This window comes from Helicoverpa armigera, chromosome 20, assembly GCF_030705265.1.
Source record: "Helicoverpa armigera isolate CAAS_96S chromosome 20, ASM3070526v1, whole genome shotgun sequence".
Lineage (NCBI taxonomy): Eukaryota > Metazoa > Arthropoda > Insecta > Lepidoptera > Noctuidae > Helicoverpa > Helicoverpa armigera.
In genome coordinates, this window is record NC_087139.1 from 9,750,175 (window position 1) to 9,768,930 (window position 18,756).

The 18,756-nt window shown below is 36.4% G+C and overlaps 2 long non-coding RNA genes across 2 annotated transcripts; one reads left to right on the forward strand and one right to left on the reverse strand.

Moving 5' to 3' along the window:
• Window positions 1-811: 811 nt before the first annotated feature.
• On the forward strand, window positions 812-1,693 carry LOC126056189 (uncharacterized). The gene is made up of 3 exons (XR_010277496.1): window positions 812-935; window positions 1,024-1,215; window positions 1,487-1,693. It is a non-coding gene; the product is annotated as an uncharacterized LOC126056189 (long non-coding RNA).
• LOC126056100 (uncharacterized) lies at window positions 1,683-3,047 on the reverse strand. The gene is made up of 2 exons (XR_007511826.2): window positions 2,751-3,047; window positions 1,683-2,639 (listed from the first exon to the last, which is right to left on the reverse strand). It is a non-coding gene; the product is annotated as an uncharacterized LOC126056100 (long non-coding RNA).
• Between the last annotated feature and the right edge of the window lie 15,709 nt (window positions 3,048-18,756).

The window sequence follows — 18,756 nt, forward strand, 5'->3', positions numbered from 1 at the left end:
GAGATGTGACCGCTTTTGTTGTCTGATGCCCTGGTACACACCTTGAAAAGTCATGAGTTTTTTTTCCATAAGTATATGAATAAAACAAAAATTTTTGAAAGGTCTGAAAATAGATTTATAAACTAACCACACATTTAATTTAGAAAATATTTTAAACACGTCATAGGTATAATAAATAAGTGCTAGAGTGGAAACCACGGACTAGCGAGCGCAGCTTAGGACGTCCACCAACAAGGTGGACAGACGACCTTATAAAGGTGGCCGGAAGACGCTGGATGCAGGTCGCCTCCAACAGGTATCGGTGGAGATCTAAGGGGGGGGCCTATGTTCAGCCATGCGATTCTGTAACAAACACATCATCGATGCTAACAACGACGAGTTCACAGATGTCGCATCGTAGACATCGCTTTTAAAAACAACGTTGCTGAAAACCGTATTCGCTTAGCTCAAAAGCTCGTCGACGATCTGCCGAACAACGATGACGGGTAGGATGTTTACAGTGTTGCCAAATTTCTTCTAAAGCAATTTAAAGTATAATCGAGAAAATCTCGACTAACGTTTTTTGGCATTATTTCGACATTTCTAATCAATGTAAATGCATAACATGTATGTATAAAACACATTCTATTCGATAAGCAACGAATATTTAATTAATCATATCATTTTCGACATAGAAAATAATGACTCAAATCTTTGACATTTGTTATAATCTAGGTTATGTAGTATAATATATAGTCTGTGTCATTTCAAAACTTTTCAAAACCAAAACAAACATTTTGCTCATAACTTGATTATATCTTTTATTTATCTAAATACGAGATTTCAAAGCTCCAAATGGCTTTAAGCGGTCAAGTGGACTTTAAAAAAAGTTGTACCAACCAACCAACGGCATTCTACTTGTCCTGTGTTTTAGTTTGGTTCCAAAACTATCGAAAGTAAGTACACAGTACGTAACATTTACATTTTAATATACAATACAGTCTTTGTGAACTACGTGTATTAACTAAAATATTTATCTTTTAGTGTTTCGCAACGCACTGCCTTCGTTGAGTCAGCTGGAAGAGCTAGTAAGCTTTTTGGAAAACAAACCATGTTTGATTATGATGGGCCCATGATCGTACTGCAAATGCGAGCAGTCATCAGGCACGATCCGAAAACAACAGCCCCAAACAGTGACGTAGTGGGTGTATGAAAATATTGGAGCAGTGGTGTAAGGTTAGTAATCAATAATAATTTATGAACCTGTGTGTGTTTACTGTTGCATTAAATCATGGTAAGTATAGTAGGTACTCTTTACATTGTTTTGTATGTATTAGGTACTAAATAAGTGTTGACAGCAGGCATATACATACAATGATTTTACTCTATCCTTCAAATTCAATCATAAAGGCATTTGAAATTGCAACTGAAAGTTAAACCACACCAAGCAAATAGTTGTTTTATTTATTTTATATATTACACCACATAATTTTTGCTTGTGTTGCAGTACTGGAAGGACAAAAAGGAGCAGTGCAGAGGAAGTCCAGTTCAATTGCAGCTGCGAGGCAACATGAAGAATTTGCCAGAACTCGGTGTAATTGAGTTAAAAATACATTTCATTATGTGAGGAGAATGTTTTGGAACCTGAATTTAGATAAATAAATCCATGTTCATTATAAAATACAAAATAATAAAAAGACATGTTGAATTAAAATATTGTTTTATTAATTAATGATTACAGAAAAGTAAAGTATTTTTATAAAAATTACTTTGATACTTGCACACTATTGTGTAATGTTAAAATACTATTTAACATACACAGGTAAAATACGGTAAAATAATGCAACTTTTCTAAGTTTTTATGTACAAGTATATCTTGGACGCCACTGGCTGATAAAAAGGTGAAGGAAAACATCTTGAGGAAACCTGGACTATATAGTCTGAAATCACCAACCCGCATTGAGCAAGTGTGGTGCTCAATGCTCAAACCATGTGAGAGGAGGCCTGTGCCCAGCAGTGGGACGATAAAAAAGAGGCTGTAACAGTAACAGGTAATAAATAAAAATACATATGTATTGTTAGAAGGTGTCACACATATTATTGTTTATTAAATAACTTCTAGCATGATGTCCACTGTCCAAGTCATTGCTAGAGTCCGGCTTGCTTGTTAACCGGGTCACAGTCGCTTCTTATCTCGTACTTATCAATAATATCTGGATGGTTGATGGCATCTACTGTATATTGTTGAGTCCTTGAGGCAGATGCCCGTGAGATATTGTTCTTGCAATGTCACATAGCATTATTTGGTACATAAATCCCACTAACCAAAAAATTAACAGTACCTACATACAAAAGGTTGATGGCCAGTAAGTTTTAGGCACCTATCCACTGTACTGTATGATGATTTATATTATATTGTTTAAGTGTAATATATTGGTGTGGTTGCTAATTCCTCCTTAACGATTCGCCTTTGTTAGGAAAGGAGAAATCTTCTTTCAACTGTCTAATCTGTTCTTCAGTCAACCTTAATATAGTTTTTATCAGTAGTTAGTAAATCCATATTACGTATCACGGAGGCGTGACTTTTATTTATTTAATACTCTTGATGTTTAGTTTCTTCCAACAAAAAAATCATAAGTACAGGAAAGACGAACTGCCATCTAAAACATTAAAAATAGGCGTAAACGTTTCAGGAATTAAAGTACGATAAACAAAACATCATAAAAACATATTTTCACATTGCAATTTATTAAATAACTTGCTTTACTTACATTTTAATCGCCTTCATCCAAGAAAACATCCACAATTTACAAGCTTTTCGGTTTGACAGATAAAATCGAAGGCGAAGGCGAGGTTGTCGTTGCAGGCGAGGATGTTTCGTGTTGCTGAATACCGATTTTCATACATTTGGCTCCAAATGTTAGTTCTATGTCACGCCGTCAACATCGTTGAGGCGCTACGATCGCGCAATTTTAACTAATGAATACCGCCGAGTTTACATCTGATGTTACAACGATGATTTCTTGGTTGTAAAGATGTTTTTTCTTAGTGAATCGCACCCCAGCAGTGGACGTCCCTATGGCTGAGATGATGACGTGATAATAAATAAACCAATGGCGTCAGTAAGACAATCAGTGGTGGCTGGTAAAATGGAGAAAGATTTGCTGATCTTGTCATTAGACATCGTTGACAGCTACTGCCAACGCATAGTGAACTTTTTCGGTAACAAGGTGATATTTTCAGTTGAATTTGTTTTGAATGCTATTATTGGGTTAATAAATACAAAAAAAAATAGGAAATCTGGATTTGTAGAACAAAACAATAGCCTAAAAATGGCTGAAACGTGAGCTAGCGTGACGTGATCAATAAAGTAATATCAACACTATGTGAAATAGTAATAAAAACGTTTGTCTTCGATGAAAAGTTACGATACATCATGGAGTTTTTGAATCTAAGAATATTGTCTCACTGCTGGGAAAAATCATCTTTAGGCATGAAAATTAATTAACTGTTTCGCTCAACATCGATTAATATAGAACTACATTTAGATCAGATATTGTAAATTGTTTTGTATTTCTCCATAGTGACCAAAATTCGTTTGAAAAGCTTGCAACTTCTAATAAAGGTTTCACATTTTTCAGTACTCTACGCTAGAAGCTATTTAGGGATTGTTCACACCAAACGTATTGTCCGCCGCTGACTGTGAGTATACTCACTGTCTGCCCCAGTGTGAACGTCGACTCAATCTGCAGAACGCGTACTCACCAAGCCGACAATAGGCTATAGCGTACGATGCGCTACATGTGTGAACAAAAGAATAGGCTCTTGTAGGTTCACACTAGATGCGTACGCTGAGCGGCTGACTATTCTACACATAAAAGGGCTCAGTAATTGAAGTTGCTCGTAGTATTTTATAAACGATAAAACTAGCGTAATTTATTTTTTTCAAATCAGACGTTTTACTGATATTTCATTTAAATGATGCGCATTCAGATAGTTGCCATTTGCGAAGCTCTAGAGGAAGACGAAAATAATAATAAGAAGAGATTGTGGGTACATCCCTTAAATTTGAAGAGATGTTTTCTTGGTCAATTTCAAGAAAAAGTAAATAAGTTCAAGAAATATTTTCGTATGACAGTAAAACATTCGATGAGTTACTATCTTTAATACGTTTAAGTTTATATAAAAGGGACACTAATTATCGACGTGCTGTACCGAGGCGCGGCGGTGCGTACGCGGCGGAGCGGCGCTATTCTATTCGGCAACTGCGTCCGCGTAGCCAATCCGCGTCCGCCGTACATAGTCGCGTAGTAAAATAATCGGCCACTGAGAGTCAGCTACAACAGACGACGTAACAGCGTATAGTCGGTTCGGTGTGAACGACAATTTCAATTTATATGGAAAAGCAATAAACTGCGTAACGCGCGCTCACAGTCAGCGGCCGACAATACGTTTGGTCTGAACGATGCCTTAATTATGAGGTGAAGCTCGATGGACCAGTTAGTCATAATATTGGCATATGCCTAATATGAGAAGCGTAACAAAGCAACTCAGCCAAACGCGACGAGATCACGAGCCACATAAATCTATAAACATAACCTAATCACATTAGCCCTAACTTAAACACAGCTATATAGGCAATAAATCGTATTTTAAAACCTCCCCGCTGGCTCTGCGCTCCTAGTACTCGTCGGCTCCAACTATTCACGTTTAATGGACCAAATAACTGGCGTGATGGCCAGCAGTGGACTACGTCCGGCGTTTTGAACATTTTTCGCGGGGATATTTCCGTTTTTAGCCTAAATTATTGTTATTGTTTTGTTGGACTATGCTTTATTAAGACTATGTCGCCCTGGTAGTTGGCTTGCGTAGGCTTGTTAAATGTTGTGTGTCAGTTGTTTCTTCCTAATTAGTTTCTGGATTTACGTGGCGTGTCCGTAAATAACTTTTTGTTGTGGAATAATTTTAATTAAAAACTGAATGTTTTTGGATGATTTCCAGGACATCAGGATGACCACAAATCAGACTAATTTAAAGCAGAACAATAGATATAACAATGTCCCAATAGACGACACTAAAGAGAAGAGGCCAAAATTAAATGACGCTACGAGATACTCCAGTATTTTTAACGATGAATCAACCTTATATGTACAAAGTAAGAAAAAAAGAAACAAAATTAACTATCATACTACATTTCAATAGAAATCCAACAATTCCCAACCAAAAACACACCCAAAATTGTTCTACAAAACAAATACACGGAAATTAAGCAACAATTTAAAAACGTGCACGCATCTATTACCGGGTGACCGCTTCTAAATCGCGGTGTACATTGCTCGCTAGGTTAGGCAGGCCGCATCGAATTCATCACTGGTGCAGCAATGAAAAACGTTTGGTCGCGCGACGCGGCGCCGCGACAACTAACGGCCGTGTCGCTTTGACGCTCGTGCGTCGCTTCGTGACAGTGGACGGAGGGCAAAAACAACGTGTGGGATAGATTTAAGTATAGAGGTACAATCCATGGTACTTTTTGGGAAGGATAAATACAGGGACTTCTTCAGTACACTACAGAAGGTAACTCTTTAGGTACGAAAGAACTGTGTAGTACAGTTACCGGCACGGATATTGGGCTCTCGGCGGAAGAGTGGGGATCGCTTTGCGCACCCGTACGCATAAGGCAATAAGGCAGTAAATCGCTTCTGCGCAGGTGAAGGTCAGGGCCCAATATCCGTGCCGATAACTGTACAGAACTTAAAGTAACTTTAGGGTACCGAAGAAGTCACCATGACCAAAAAAACTTCTCAAAAAGTATTTAAGAAATTCTTAATTCATCAGAACGTTTTCGTACCAGAGGCGGATTTCCCGTCAAGTTACCTTTAATTTGGAAAAAAACAATCCCACTTTGCAGGGCAGTTTTTTTCTAATCTGCATTTTTGCTACAGGATAGATCCAAGTCCGATAAATAAAAACCAAACATATATATCTACTATTTTTTCTGCGGACACTACAGCAGTAGTAACGCAACTACAATGATCGCTTTCCACACAGGGTACTGAAAAATTTGTCCAACAAGCGAATTCGCGGCGCGTTCATATATCTTGTGCAGTCACACCATAGCCCATGCTACTAGGATACCAGCATTAATGTAATGTAATAATGGAACATTAAGATTTTCACTTTTTTTTTTACTATTTCAAGAGAAAGAAATGTGGAAAGTTGTTATTTGAACCATAACTGTATAGTTATCGGCACGGATATTGAGCCCTGACCTTCACCTGCGCACAAGCGATCTATTGGTTTATTGCCTTATGTGTACGAGAGCTCAATATCCGTGCCGATACTATACTGAAATCGAAACGTTCTAGTCAACAGGGTGCCGACAAAACCAAAGTCCATCATTAGAAGATATTTAGAGTCATTTAAAGAAAACTTCCAACTTCCTAAGATGGCTCATGAGAATATGATGATTGACCACCGCTTTTCTAGAATACACTTTACATACTTGATCACCTTACAGGTGACTAAAAAGTTTCTAAGGTCCATCAGAAAATACATAAGTAGGGGGGTATCTCGTTAAGTAAAGGGTATTCTAGCTAGTGGGATGTCCAACATCTTTTTGAGAGTGGAAAATTCTAGAAAAGTTATTGTTACCTACTAGATGTCATTCTAAGATTTAACCTTCCCACGTAAATCCATGCCCACGCTGGTATCATGGCTACCAAAAAAAGTACTGATAACTTAGTACAACGGAAAACATCTAATAGGAGTACATAAAATACATAAACATTTCTTCAAAAATTCAAGCCCACGCTGGTATCATGCCTACCAAAAAAGTACTGATAACTTGGTACAACGGAAAGCAACTACTAGGAGTGCATAAAATGCATAAACATTCTTAACAAGACGAGATTACTAACGAAGATGCCACCGGACCAGCCTAGTATATTGCATCAATTGTACTAGGAGCGCAGGAATGCTGAGATATGCCGTTTAGAGCTCCCGAGTAATATGTGTGGGCGGTTATAGCAATGAATGATTCTACCAGGCGCACAGACGATCGAAGAGATTTATCGCCTGTGTGTAATTTAGATGATGACAATAAATTGCATTGATGTGCAAATTACGACTGTTAAAAAATACATACTGCAATTGTAAAGGATCATAAATCAATTTAATTGTTCCTCATTTCTTCGTAATTTTTTATATAAAGTACAGACTGGCAGTGCTGCTTATCTTTAAGGAGTTGACCCCCAAAAAAAATTGGAGAAGGCTGGGCTAGGATTTACTTTCAAATAAATGAACAAATTATGATGATGAATTCCTTTAGAACGTATCCCAACCAAAACATCTCTATTTGAGCCATCGTAAAGTCAACATAACTACTAACAAAATATTCATAGATCTCAGAAAAACAAAAAGAAACTCAAGAAGTAAACCATAACCTTCCTCTTCACTGTCAGTCAACAACAAACCAAAACAGAACCAATTTAATTCAATTAGGTCTTACATAACCCTTCAGAAATAACTCCCGGCTCCATACTAATACGAAAAAACTTATACATTGACGATATTACTTCATCCTGATTCGACTCACAAATGGGGCGGTTCGCTTTCAAGAGGATTATTCAATTATGTCGCATTCATTATAGTGCACATCAGCAATGTTAAAAAGCTACATAAAAGGATGGCAATTTCTTTATTACCTCATTCCGATTCTGGTGATGGCGTTGTCAATATAAGAAACATAAGATAGATGCCACTTCACCACTGTACACTAACGAATTCTCTACTTATATCGTAAATGCCATTAAAATTGCAGACAACTTTGAACTTAAAACAACTAAGCTAAGACTCAGAGTCGTTTGCGATGAAAGACAAGAAGTGTAAGCAACATAGTCGAAATTTAAAAATTGAAAACGGCAATAAAATATGACACTTAAAACCACAGCAATAAAACCCAAAATGTCTCGAAACAACGATAGTAATACACCATTTCTGCACTGGAACGAATCCGATTGTTTACATCGATCATCTGTCCCTTTCGCTCTCACCGTTAATCGTATATGTCGGTTCGTTCGTTCGGATACGTGACCGAACATTCAGATGTTCGCTTGTGCCCAGATAATGGCCGGTAGGTTTGACAATAACATTAGTTCGGATACGAGCCGCTTTGATTGGATTATTGAAAGATATCGACGTGCCTGTGATTTATGATGTCCTGGTACATCGAATGTATAGCTGGTTGGAACATGCGCAATTATATGGTGTGGTAAATAAATTATCGCCCATATCTTCCATATGAATCTTAAATCATATTACTGTACCTAAAATAAAACAACTTCAGATACTGTTAATTCCTTGGAATGTAGCAAACTTATAGAAACCTTTCCTTATCCCATTCTATTCGTTGAAAATCAAAAGATACTCGAAGACAAAGTGCAAAAGCCTAACTGCCTTCATTATGATAGTCTGTGAGCGTTGATACTGCTGTTCTTAGCAAGAAGTCCTAACAAGCAAAGTTAAGGTAAGTACCTACTCGACAGATACTGATACATAGATAGACAAATAAAAATAAATCTTAGCCTCACTCTTCACTCTGTATAAAGCGACAACTATGACATACAGAAAAAAGTCTTCAAAAATGTCTTTGAATACTAGAAATGATGTACTTACATTCACAACACTAGGTGTTGGCACACTGAATCTCATGAGCAGGTTTAATTTGCAACCATTGCAAATGATTGTATGCATGTGCAATATTCATTACTCCGTGCATATGGCTAAATTACTGGCACTGCTTCTACAGACACTAGATAGCCATATTTTGCAAATAGCGACTTTGAAATAAAGACAAACGTTTGAACTCAGAGTAATAAACCCGTTTTCAATTCTTCTTTCAGTAGTACAATCGTAGATGTTTAAATATAAAAATCCGACTTAACATGAGCATAAGAATGTCATCATCATGATCATCATATTGTGTAAATAATGAAAAATTAAAAACAAGGAATTTTGACAACTGGCCTTAATATAATTACTTGCTACTTCTCTCTCAGGAGTACGCCAGTAGATCTTGAATAGAAAACTCCGCGCAGTAGCATATAGTACGATCAAGAAAATAAGTCTGAAACAAAAACAGAAAATATTTTCTACCACCAGCAGCATGGACCACAGATATGCCGACATCCACAGACTTAGATTTAATACATCTTCTTCAATTCCTAACAAAAACCATCATCTCATCAGAACTACTTGATTCTCAACTTTCAAAAGAAGTTGGGAAACGAAAAATACTCAGCGTTACTTAAAGGAACTTTCAGACCTACCACTGTCTATTCCAGAGCTTCTAACCATCCGATTTTGAATGATCATCTCATAGAAAGACTGCAGCACTTAAAAGAACTAGACCCACTCTCTATTCTAAGGTCACTATAAAACCTGCAGCTACTGTCCACTGCATATAATTACCAGTCCAGCACAGCAGTGGAGCATTTATGAGTAGTGAACACGATACCGCTGGAGTCCTTAAGTACATTTCCTTCATTTCGGAATTCCCTCTCACAATGATTGTAGCAATTTTCCGGAGCATCCGTCGTGCGAGGCCGCGGGGGCGACAGTCTGAGAGCCCGCGACGTTGGTGCCTTTTTAAATAAGAAATATTGTTTTATGCTCGATTTTTAACATAAGTAGAGTATATTTTCTAGGAGGATAGTTAAAGTATTGTGGCTAATGTGAAGAAGAGTCCACAATTAAAGTGAAGAAAATCTCACCAAAAGTATTTTTTTTACTCGTGTTGGGAATGTAACAAAACGAAATAAAAGTGCAGATTTTACTCAATATAAGAAACCTGTGATAGTTTAAACCACATAGATAGGTACATACATATTTGCTGCCATTAAAAAAGGTTATTACCTACTTTTATCAACAAGGCTATTATTTGATGTTGAAATAAGACAAAACTCCACGCGTCGATTTTAAAAGCCCACATCCCCATCGTCGCCTTTTCTCATAATTTCAAACATCATTTAATGATTTCTTATTTTTTTAATACTCAACAGAACACGTAGGTAATTTTTTACAGACACACCATATACAACACTTACTAAATACTCTCGATTACTACAAAACATACAACTTCCTGCCTGTTTCCCTTAAAAAAAAAAACTACTCAAAAATGGTAGCAAAACGTTTCCCAGTCTCTCAGGCTAGAAAGGGGGCGTGAGGAGGCTCGGGGAGGCTCCACAGGGCGGGGGCCCCAGTGACGTCGCTTGAGCGTGTGAAAATTACATTCCAGGAGCGCCTCGCATATCTATCACTTGCAAATTTAACTTTAGTTTCAGAACGCTGCTATGCGGATTCCGTACCGTTATACGTATTCATGTTCGTACTAAGTATGTCTCCCGAGATGCAAGGGTAAATCTCGACTATGTTTTGGGAGTGGATTATCATTTTTGAGATGGCGTTTTGTGGGTAAAAGTTTATAAATTAATTTTAGTTAATATTGCAAGCAAAAGAAGGGAAGATTAAAGATTGTAATAATTTTTTCGGGTCTTAAGCGTAAGGTACTGCAATAATCTCATTCAAATCCAAATATAACAGAATCGTAATTTCTTTTTAAAAATGGTAGAATTAGGTAGAATTTCCATGCAATTGTTTTATTCTTCAAGCCCTTGGAAGAAAACGACAAAGACCAATGAACTTTAAGACCAAAAAAATAAATTTAAACAACCATTTACCACTTTTTACAAAAGACAGAAAATTTTCAAATTCAACAACAATAAATAAACTACACAACGACAAATACATAATTTACTTCAAAGTACTAGGGCACCATCATCTGCCAACATTACGAAACCTAAGCTATCTGTGACAATATTAGACCTACGACATTGCGACCTCATTGCGGCGCAGTTTTGTCAAAATCATCGGCGAGTGCAATCAGAAACACATTACGGTTTATGCTAGCCTAGTACCTCGTTGTGCAATGCAATGTGCATATGTACTTAAAATTCTATTAATAATGCATTCGCACGTACATGTTGTAATATGCAAAAAATTACGAAAATGTTTGTCTGCAAAGATTTCGCGTCTCGCGGTGAATGAGACTATTGAAATACTTATTGAATATTTTTTCAGCAAAACAATTATTTTAAATAGAACTTTGTAAGATTTGTTCATCCCAGAAAAGAGCCATACGATATTTTCAAACTTGCTTCCGCATTTTGCGATTTTGTCAGTCTCTTCTCTTGATTAATAAAATTATGTTGGTGTGAGACAGAAGGAAAGATGGAAAACTTTGAGTAATTAAAGGCCTTTGCTCAGCAGTGAGGCAATAGTTATAGGCTAATTTACAAAGAAAACTGGACCTATATTCTTCTTAAAACCTCAAAATACACTTCTAATAACCGCAAACTAAAAGCCATAACTTACAATTACTATTAATATTAGAACGTTTTCTGCAAACCACGGCCATTTTGGAAACTTTATCCAACTTCACTCGCGTTCCGTTGTTCAATACAATTTTTAAAAGTTTGAATATTTAAATTATACGGAACCCGTGTCCCTTGCGAATATACGGGCAACCGTACAAAATTTCTGTTAATAATATAAGATGTTCTGTGACTTTAAAATCTGGGTTTTAGATCCTTTGTACACTGTAGTGACGCGTGGCTATCGAGTTACATAGTTTCAGGCCTCGTTGTTATTTACTAACAGCCATCCGAAATATTTAAGTATCTATTGTTTTGCTTACAAGAAATAAGAATTTGACATTACTTGAATGAGGCTAATGTCAAAATTGGGAACGGCCGGAAGTCGTCGTGGTGTAGTGGTTAAAGCAACCCGTCATTCTCAGAAAATATTAAATAAAAGAAATCAAGAGAACTGATTTAATCAGGAGGACACTAAATTTTTTAGGCAGGTACCTATAGGTCTCGCCAAACTTTTTGTCGTCACGAAACATTCCGATGGTCGCTGCGTACACGCAGAAGCAGTGCTTAGGCATCATCGGGTGACAGAAGTGCAGAAGTCTCAAACAGTTTTCCGTGAAGTTAGGTAATTTTTTTAAGAAAAGGAAAATGCGTCGAGCGTTTCAAAAATGATCGACGCACTAACTCATTATCGGTTAGGTGTGAATAATTGAATGTTTTACTGTATATTTGTCTGTATTGGTGTTACGTAATCAATAGTTGTACCTAATTAGTGTTTTAAAATAATAGATTTTGAATACCAATTAGAACAAATCTTTGCATACCGTATGTAACGGTAGAATGTAAATGGGCCAGTTTAGATTTAAGTAAATACCTACTCTGTTCACCTTCATTCTGGCAAATAAAAGACTTTGAATAATACGCAACTCATGGTATATCAGAAAGTTCCCTATGAGTCAAATTTTCTTTTCCCACAAAAACCATAGCCTCTAACCAAAATAATTTCCTTCTACAACCAACATAAAAGCACAATACTTAGAACCCAAAACATCTAGTAAACAAAGTATTTTTACGTGTGACGGACGGACAAACAGGTGTTGCGATCAACAGATGCATTTTATGTAAGCAGTAGTAGTTTTAGTGCGTCGTTAAACTGGCAACACAGTTTACTATAAGGCCCTGAGATCTGAAGGAATAAAGTTGGGAGGAATAAGGAACTGTTAGCCGACGGTGGAGAAAAAGGGTTAGGTATATATCTGTGGAAGTATTTTAAAGCTGATCAGTTTGTTTGTTGTGTTAAATGATTTAGTCTCAGGAATATAACTACTGGCCTGATTTGAATGTTGGTTTACCTTTTACACGTTACACACTTACAAGGTTTAGATCAAACTCACATTTAGATTAAAACTAATCAGCATTCCATAGCCTTTGCCTAACTATGGTGAAGTCGGCTTCAAGTCTAAAGAGCTGAGTACCAGTGTTTTACATGGAGCACTGTCTAACTGACCTCCTCAACCCAGTTACCCGGACAACCCTTGGTAAGACTGGTTCTCTGATTTTCTGACTTCTACCCGTAACGGAACGAATGCTGAAGACCTACCAATACCTATAGCGTGCCTTCCGTAACAACGCATGTCGTATCAAATAACTGCAAGATTTTTTTCAAAGGCCTAATTCTTATGTGTTATTACCTATAAGTCTTTAGGTTTTCAGCAGATCACAATATCTTGGTTCCAATATTCTTCATCCTCATCAGTGTTTTGAGTGTCCCACTGCAAGGAACAGGTTTGACGACTGAGTTTTGATCACCAGGCTTGCTAAAAGCAGGTTGGTGATTAGCGTTTTCCACCTTATTATAAAATGTGGTGTTAAAAAGTAAGCTATGGTGCTAGGCTTAGACCATTACCTTTTTTGATGTTTAGACCTAGTGCTTTAGTTGGTACTTTTTAGTAATTTAAGTCAAAGTTTCATCAACGATTTGTCTTTCAAATATGCGCTATAGGTACTACTTTTTTTTGACGTGTTTTAAGCTTTAGTGAAACTGTCGGCTCGATATCATTACCTCAATACTTAACCTACGTATTCATAAACTTTTTAAATTATTAGGTCCTAAATTAATTGGGATAAAGTTGTCAACATATCTATTATTATTTAATTACTTGCTTAATTATGTATTACTTACTACCAGGCTTTTTAATAGCAGAATTTGTAATTACCTACATACTTATCAGCGCTTATTAAAAACATAACATACCTACCTATTTATCTAGCAAAAAAGTTACCTAGGTGCTAAACATAATTTTATGTTACTAACGTTTTATTTATTTGATACTCTATTAAATAACTGTGTGATTTCCCAACGTAAAAACATAAAAATGTACGTAGCAAACAAAATAAAATTGAAAAGTTGAAAGCATTAAATTCGAAACTTTGCTCAAAACGCTACGAGTAGCGACATCTAGTATGCGATAGCGGTACTTTATATGAACTAAGCTTTCCGTTCGGAGTAATTTTCAGTTTTTTTTATGTTATTGCAGGTATTTTAACTATATCTTTGTTTGAAACATATTATGTTATCATCTAAATGAAATGTAAACATATAAATAAATTGTGACGTCTGAAGATACGACTATTTCGGGCATTTTATTGTCATGGCGTGAAATTGCGAGTAGGCAACTAACTTCACAGATATACATAAATAGGCATACTTATGTAGGCTTTATGGAGTAAAGTCACGAATAATTAATTCAAATTTCTTAATATCTTTTGTTGTATGATTGTAAAAGATTGGAGAAAACGTAACAACACAAGGAAACACGAAGTTTAGTTTTACCTAATGCATGCGTGATGCGGCATGGTGTATCGTATACATATAATAAAATACCTTTTTATGATATTACATATAGCTTCCGATAGCGGTTTCACCTGCTTCCTAATGAACTAGGAAGGTATGCACCTACTTCCAGACCCGGAATACAAATTAAGCTAATATATATGGCCATAAATGGGTTCATTGTTTTATCATGAAAACCTGATAGACAAACACAACTTAGTTACACATTCATTCATAACTCAGCATTATTATGCAAAACGCACTTCACCACGCTAGCCATAAAAACAACGCACATTTTTTCTACAAATTTCAATCAATACAGAAAACCTACAACAACAAAAAATACCTCTCACGTGAACAACAAAGTGTACACACTATCATCTCTATAAAAAAAACAAGAACTAAAAAGTATGCATGTATTTTTAATGGCGGCACGATCAAAGAGTCGCCGCTTGCGCACGCGCACCGCACATTGTACGCTAATGCGCGCATTGACGATGGATACTGAAGCTTGAGGTCCGTCGCACGGATGGGTCAGCTTAGGTACGTAGTAAATTTCATTGTTCGATTCTTTGGTGAAGTACCCCAAAAGGGTGAAGGTTTTGCTATTTTGATAGAGTATAGTGGCCTAGAGGTTAAAGCCTGCTACTCAAGAAAGGGTTTGATTCCCGTATAGGCATGTAACCAATGTAACTTTTATAAAATTTTAAATGCATCTTGGACCAAAAGAGTAAAGATGAAGAACAAGAAACATCATGAGGAACCTAGATTTAATGTCTGAATTTGCCAATCCACCTTAAGCAAACGTGGTGAATATGGTGATTAAAGCTCATTCCTTCTCTGTATGAGAAGAAGATTACTGCAGTGGGACGATGAAAAAGCTGATGATAAAGTAAGAATAGTTAGGTATCCAATAGTCTCTACAAAGTGTTATGGAAATAAAATTTATCTACTTGCAACCTTTTCAATTAAACTGAAACCTTATTATTGAAAACATCTATCTACAAGTGATTCTTTCAGTCCAACCGGTAAAAAAAATCTACTAATAGCACCTAGTCTAATACATCCTTATACCTACAGCTGTTATATAAAACACAATACATATCTAATTATTACTTAAGACAAAACAAAAGGCCCACTAACAATAATTATTTTAATTTAAATAGTTCGTATAGCTCAGAGCGCTCATCTAAACTGATTATAAGATGGCCGGAGGGCATTCAATAATTATCGGCCGCCATTTCTGAACGGTGTCAACAAAAAATATCTATTAATATGTAAATTTTAAACCAAATTAATATTTATTTTGAACAAGCCATTGGCCACGGGTTTATTCGGCTTAGAAAAGATTTTTAATTCATGTGTCAAGTCAATGTTAATAACTAAGTATATTGTTCATCCACTCTTGCCCAGGACTTGTCAATTTTCAGACTCTCAGTTTTGAAAATTGAGGCTTAGCACAAATTCTATCAATAATGAATGATATCCAGGGCCGATTTCGGCCACGGCGGCTGTCCTCATATAAGAAGATCAGCTGCAGAGGACATATTATAGAGCACAAGCATTTGCGCAGACACAAGTGCACTCTCTATACCTTCATTCTCATAGCCCGGAAACGTGCTCTTTCGAAACTTTGACGTGCTCTTTCGATTCTATCTTTCTATATAGAGCAGTGTAGGTACCCAATAAAGTCTAAAAGATCTGTACTTGCACATGCCTATTATATTTGGCAAACAAAAGTAACGTCTGTTTAAGAAGAAATGGCCACTGTCGTGGTCGCCCTGAGTGGGCCATATGGACTAGGCTAGACAAAACATGGTGGAATGACGATCTGCCAGTCTGTAGGTAGAAATTGGATGATTGGATGATTTGAGCTGTGATGCAATAAATAAAAAGCTTAATTACTAAGTAAATAGATAGGTACTCTTCGTACCAGTCGGGTCAAAAGAGAAGTGCTGTATTTTCACTTACTTACAAAACATCGATAAGCAACAAAAAGTTTTCAAAAGCAATATTGCTCCGTCCATTAAGCTAAATCTCGCGTGAATGTAAAAAATACAAAAATGCAATATTAATTACTAAAAACAAACTGAGTTCGTTGAACTGAACAACAAAAGCCTTCGTCCATCGATCCTTCGTTCGTATGCTATGTAACTTATTAACTTAGGTTTAATTTTTATATTTTTGAAGTCCATTAAGACCTCCATTCAGAACCAGGCATCAAGAGTTTGCGACCATGACCGAAGGTGCATTTAAAAAGAAAAAAAAGCGCGACTTTCCTGTGGTGCAATGTTTTTAATACTTTTTAGCGATAAAAAATATTAGGAAGGTAACAGTAAAATATAAGTGCAGTAGTTAATACCTTAAAAATGTGTTTAATGCGTAAGCTAACTTACACAAATATAGAAGATTACTACATTGCATTTTTACTTTGAACCCCGAACTTTTTTGATGAAATTTTCCGACCCATATTTTTACAAGTTGTAACCCCAAATTACAGCCTAAAATGTCTGCCCTTTTCTAGCGCCTAAAAATTAACACTTTTATCTCTTTTTAGCTGTAATAAAACTTAATTGGTTTTCAATGCATAGGATTGGCGATGTTGGTAAGAAGCAATTAAGTGGGTCGAAACAAAAATCACTCTATGCATATTTATAAAGGGAGTTTGTGTATGGAGATTTTAATACCTACCCTTAGTATTAAAGGTATAAGTATTTTTTATTACGTACCCTTAGTATCTAACATTATGGTCAGAACTAGGTATAGACAAGGACATCACCTTATGAAGTCCCGTTGAGAACAACCTAGAGAAAGCAGAAGTCTTGTTTGCCAACCAATAAGTTCAGTTTCAGCCTTTTTTGAATAATTGCTTTTTTCATTTCGAACTTTATGAAGTAGTTTACATCGATTGCTACGAGCGTATTACACCAGTATCCATTACTGACAAGCTAGCAAAACAACATTAACGAAAAACGAAAAACACATAGGTCATTCTAAAAACGTGAATCTACCACCTGCAGTCCACACGACACAGCCAGTGTGCGGCCCTCACTCAATCACAAATGCACCGATCAAAATGCAAATGGCGGACGCTTTGGTCGTTTTGCGGCCTCAGGTACGGTCCACCATAAACTGCCAACAAATTATACATTGCTTTTATTTTTAATTGCTACGGACGAGCCACCGTCTTCGCCAGCGGCCTGACCCTTCTATTTTTGAATTATGGCGCGCCGACACGTGATTGGTCGGCGCAGAAGCGTTCGTTCAGTACTTGGTATTTATTAGCGATGCGTTCATATGGGGGTGGAGATAAAATCTAAAATGAAATACCTAATTGCATTCAAAGTTGGCTGGCCGGTATTTATTATGGCATCATTCAGTGGCCGTCATTATTGTGGATACTGGCCGATTTTACTGATTATGATGCAGGTTTTTGTTTTAAGGTTTCTTTGTTTGCTTTTTTGTTTATAAATTACACGTTGATTTAATTACAGTTTAAAAGGTTTTTAGGAAAAAAATCCTTCAACTCAATCTTTCGCGGAGCACCAAAAATACTTGAGTATCTTATTTACCTATCCAAGTGCGAAACCTTAAGAATAGGAAATCAATTACGTAGACAGTTAACGCTGAAACTGAAAATCTATCGAAACGTTCTTTTAACTTCCGTCTGTAAGACGAGAGGGAACTACCTGCTTCACGTACTCGATTAATAAAAAGCTTCGGCCTTATTTAGGCAGATACCTACTAACTCGTTATCTAATTTAGTAGAGAAATCAAAAGCCTATTCAACCAACCAAAACTTAAGCTTCATAATATTAGCCCAGTAATCTATACTAATATTATAAAGAGGAAAACTTTGTCTGTTTGTTTGTTTGGTTGTAATGGATAAACACAAAAACTACTGGACCGATTTTAAATATTCTTTCACCATTAGAAAGCTATATTATCTACGAGTAACATAGGCTATATTTTATCCTGGTGCGGGCAGTAGCTCCCACGGGACGCGGGTGAAACCGCGGGAAAACGGCTAGTACATAATATGGGTAAATTGGTATAGGTTTCATTATATAGGTAGCCGCTACCTGCTTCTGTAACTGTTCTGTCATAAATAAGCACAGTTCTCTCTACATAAATCTTTATCCCCTCGACTAGAAAGCCTAATTATAGTCATCACGCTTGAGTTCACAAAAAAATGAGCCTAAATTGTAACCAATTACGTAATATCATAATAATAACAACTCAGAAAGAAAAACAATAATACATTACCTAACTTTTTCCGGTCGGCTAAAGATTTTATGCGGACAAAAGACAATCTAATTCGTTCTGAAACAAGCTTTAATATAAGAAGGATTTTTTTTATCTGAATTATTTTGAATGTAATTTTGTACCTTAAACACTCAAATAGTTGTTTTGCGCGTAATTGATTTCAGTAATAACCTTTTTTTATTAATTTAACTATATCGCGATTCAAGTAGTGTACGTTCAACAACTCTGTAGTTTCCGAACGCTTCGAGA